The 4726-nt window shown below is 40.8% G+C and overlaps 1 protein-coding gene and 1 pseudogene across 1 annotated transcript in view; one reads left to right on the forward strand and one right to left on the reverse strand.

Annotated features, from left to right (window-relative positions):
• The window catches only part of LOC102819327, a 19720-nt pseudogene extending 15288 nt beyond the window's left edge, over positions 1-4432 (forward strand).
• Positions 1-4726, reverse strand: part of SV2C (synaptic vesicle glycoprotein 2C) — a 351290-nt gene that overhangs the window by 210673 nt on the left and 135891 nt on the right. The gene's annotated exons all lie outside the window — the stretch shown is intronic.

A 4726-nucleotide genomic window follows, 5' to 3' on the forward strand; every position in this document is an offset into this window, starting at 1 on the left:
GAGATGGATTGGCAAAGTGGCAGCATCAATTGTGAGGTTGGCCCAGGACCAGTCAGTGTTTTGTTCTGTGTGCACAGGGTCGTTATGAGTTGGCACCGAACGACAACGAGTCAGAACGAACTGGATGGCACTTAACAACACAATGCTATAGTTTGGTAGCTATGCAATGATGTGACTTAATGATATAATTAATCCTTGTGTTGTGCTCTGAAGTACTGATCCTGAGTTTAACATGAGTTGTAAAACCTGGTCTTTATTTGGTAATGATGCAGAGTTAGAAGCAGTCAGGTAACCAAGGCAGGATAATATCTACAGGATTAGGTCCGTTTCTCGAGTTTATGTTACTTGAGATATAAAGAGATTAAATAAGGGAGCCAAGAATAAGAGTAAATTCTCTGGACCCAGGTTCCTTCTCTAATAATCTCCTAAACTGAGGGGAAAATGGATACCAACACACAGGAGAGAGGGAGTTGCCTCCAGAGTCCAGATGTCCGACTTAGAGACTTCTGCTTTGAGAAACTAAAGTTGTCTGATAGAACCATTCACTTGTGGTACCTCTGAATAACAAAAGCAGCTTCCCTGCCTCTCACAGTGCCCTTTTGCCTGCTTCAGGTCTTGGCAATCTGCTGCCCATCCACTCTGCTTTTCTGACTCACTGCCCCTCCAGATTTCTTGGTGCCCTATTTTGTTTACTTTTGTGGTTCTTTTTTTTTCTGTTTGGAGTGTCTTTCTTAGTATGTTTCTGTACCCACAAGATCTCTTTTGAGCTCCTAGTGGCTCTAGGATAATTCCCCTCACTCCTGAGGAAGGGCACTGCCTTCTTTCTCAGAGGTTTGGGTTGTTTTTGTTTGTTTTTCATCTTCAGTTTCCTTTGTTTAATTTTCCTTTGTGTTTTCACTCCCCTTTATTTGGAGGGAATAGGAAGAAATAGGAATGGGGAGGTGAGAGGTGGATTTTCTTTATTTCTCTAGCTGATTTTCAGGGGTTGAGAGTGTGTGTGGGTTTTTTTTTTTTTTTTAAATATGTGTCATGAATAAAGTTGGAAATTAAAAAAATAAAAATAAAATAAGACCCCAGGAGTGGAGGGCATCCTTTGGAAGCACACAGGAATTGAATCATGCAAAATACTTAAAACTTTATCTAACTTGCAGTAAATCCAATAAAGAGTTTGCCATGTCTAGTATCCCAGTTTCCCCATTTCAACTTCTGGCTCACCAAAAATAACATGAAAGCGAACTCTGAGTTATCAAAGTTACAGCTACCGGGGCTTTCATCCACACACAATCGATCATACTCAAGGCAATAAGACACAAAAGCTTGAAGGCTATTACAACTGGAAGAGACATGAGAAACGGAGTCAATTAGGTAATTATACAGCTAAGAAAAAGAACACAAAAACTCTCTGGGGTCCAAAAATCAATTGGTGATAGAACTACATTAGAATTCAGTAGGGTGACTATAGCAGTGTTTGAAGGTATAGATTTGCAATCTAAAATCAGGTATCGCCAGGTAAGCATTACAACTGTTCTGGTGTGGTGTTGTAGGATCAGCACAGGACCACAAGATTAGAAAGACTTTTGTTTTACATTAAAGAACACTCTTAATAAAAAAGAGTGTACAGAATTTTTAAGTGCACTCTCAGTTTTATTTCCTTAAAATAAGTAAGTATTCTTTTTAGAAAAGTTGCACAAATAAAGTCACATTCTTGACTAAATGATTTAATCAGATTCCAAGTTAAAACTTAGCTATAAAATATTTTATATTTTATAAATATAATTATTTTATAAATATTTTATATTTTATAAATATAATTACCATGATTATCATCAACTGATTTTCAAATAGCACGATTAATCCAAACTGAAAACACACTCCCCATTATCAAATATGGAGTCACAATGTGCTCAATAGGGTAAGAACTTTATTGCCAAACTGAAAGGTCGGCAGTTCTAATCCAACAGCCACACCTTTGAAACCCTACACAGGGTCACAGTGAGTTGGAACCAGTCATTAACTCTTTAACAAAAACAACCACATGAAATAGTTCCCAGGAAGCTCTAGGAATTCAGCAGTCCCTAAACATTTTTTTAAGTAAGACCATTATGGGGATCTTCCTACCCAGTATTATAGCTACCACTCACAAAGAACTGGGGCCCTGCCATGGTGAGGTTGTGTACCAGTGTGCCTGTCTGGTTTGCCCTGATAATATACTAATTGCCAGTGATGGGATCTGACACAGAGATGATTGCCTCCTTGATGGGATCTGCCATGAGCAGCCAATCAGTTGAAAGGGAGATTCATTGAGGGTGTGATCTACATCATATAAATAGAAACACTGAAGTCAGTTGTTTGCTGACTTTGGTTCCTGCGTCTCGCTTCCATCATCTGTCCTCCTGCTCTTGGGATTTGAACCTGCCATCTTCTGCTAATCTCTGGATCTCTGGTTTATCAGGCCTACAACAGCGTGAGTCAAAAAAAGTTTCCAGCCTGACATCTGACCAAGGTATTTGTGACTTGCTGCCCTCTACAACCTCTATGTGTACACCTTTATATATAAGTCTACAAAAGGCTTTCTTATGTTTTGCATGGGGATACTTTGAGTAGGAACTATTAATGTATTTAATGAACTCATGTAGTGAGGTGGTTATGAGTTGGGCTGCTAACCTCAAGGTTAACAGTTTGAAAAGACCAGCTGTTCAGTGGGAGAAAAAGATTTACAGCCTCAGAAACCCTATTCGGGCTGCTATGGGTCAGAACCAACTCCATGGCACATAACCAACCAACCTTTTATGTATCTATCTATATGGAGCTGGTTGTTCTGTAGAATAAGAAATGACAGATAACAGAGAGGTTGTAGTTGGAGACTAGTATAGGACCAAAATTGAGATTTTGTCCTTCAAACATTTTCAGCCTCAGAAACGTTCAGTTTTTAATATAATTTTTTAATGTTTTAAGTGGCATTATGTCAGTTCCAACTCATAAAGAGTCAGCATAGGGTTCCCAAACCTTTATAACTTTGGGAAGCAGAAATCCTCATCTTTCTCGTGAGAAGCAGCTGGTGGACTTGAACTGAGGACTTTGTGGTTCATAACCTAGTGCTCATCATATGCAGCCACTGAGTTCCTACAGATATACCTAGACATAGAGTTGACTGTTTTGTGTGTTTGTGTGTGTATATAGCTGTGGGGCAGTGAATTACTTTATATAGCCTTTCTAGCCATGCATGATCTTCAATTCTACAGTGTGTTTATTGGGACTATACTAGTAAAGAAATACAAGATGGCATGGATCCTTTGACTTTCGGCTGCTAAACCAAAGTCATGATTCAAAGACACAACGAAGCCCTTGTGAATACAGATGATGTTATCTGCTCCTGTATAAACTTAGCGTTCTTGGGAACTGTAGATAAGGATTGCTTTGAGCTAGGATGTACTCTATGGCAGTGGGACTTGGTTTTGTTTTGTTCTTAATACAAATACGGTACATAGAAATTCGCTGAGTGTGGCAAAATGCAAGCAAGGTGTATTGAATGGTTTTATTTATTTATTTATTTCTATTACTAGGCTGAAAGTGAGGCAATCCAACCTGTGAAAAGAGCTCACTGCCATCTGGAAAGAGAAGGGCCCTCCAGAGCTGCAATAGCAAAAGCGTGAATAACTGCACAAGCTCAGCTGTAGCCTTCAGGGAGCCCAGGACGCGAGTGATACCTTGTGTCCCAGGCCACTGAGAAACTAGAGCGGGAAGAGCAATTGCAGTTGGAGTTGTATCACAACTTGGCTCTATACGCAACTGGAAGATCCAGGACTGATTGAGGGAGAACAGGTGACGGTGCCATTGACGATCCTAAGTTGGAAGACATCTAAATTCCTGTGTCAGAGAGATGTACGAAGAAGATTCCATGCTAATGGAGCTGCAAAATGATGTTCCAGTGACCACATCCAAGGAGGACACAGACGCTAATGCCCGATCTATCTACGTTGGCAATGTGGACTATGGTGCCACAGCAAAAGAGCTAGAAGAACACTTTGAAAACTGTGGTTCAGTCAAGCAGGTTACCATCCTCTGTGACAAATTCAGTGGTCATCCCAAAGGCTTTGCATATATAGAGTTCTCAGACAAGGAGTCAGTGAGCACTTCCTTGGCCTTAGATCAGTCCCTTTTTAAAGGAAGGTTAATCAAGGTGATCCCCAAACGTACCAACAAACCGGGTATCAGCACCACAGACCGGGGTTTCCCAAAATCTCACTACCATGGTCGTATCAATAACTACAATTCTGCATTCTACAGAGGTTTCTATGGTGGGACCCGAGGTCGGGGTAGGGGTCCTGGGCGAGGTAGGGGCCGTGGGCGAGGTAGTGACCATGGTCAAGTCTACAGGGGCCGAGCCTATAGGGGTTGGGTTAGAAGCACGTCACGGTATCTACCTTACTAAAATGTGTTTAGAGAACAAAGAAAAGGAATATTAATGGGAAAAAATACCTTTAAAAATATCATTAGGAATAGGAGAGAATCTGTTTTGGGTAGTAGAGTCAGCCCTGGAGAGAGGCAAATGGGGCTGTTCATTGACTTGGGAGGTGGCCATGAAAAAATGGCGCTCCAGGGTTACCCCTAGCAATTTCAACCCATTGGGGATGCACTAGGAGAGGTAGGCAGGGGTGTTCGGTGGTATGAGGTTTTTTTTTTTTTGAATGGACACAAAATTATGATTTCATGGATAGAGTTGTGT

This window comes from Chrysochloris asiatica, unplaced genomic scaffold (assembly GCF_000296735.1).
Source record: "Chrysochloris asiatica unplaced genomic scaffold, ChrAsi1.0 scaffold00234, whole genome shotgun sequence".
NCBI classification, from domain to species: domain Eukaryota; kingdom Metazoa; phylum Chordata; class Mammalia; order Afrosoricida; family Chrysochloridae; genus Chrysochloris; species Chrysochloris asiatica.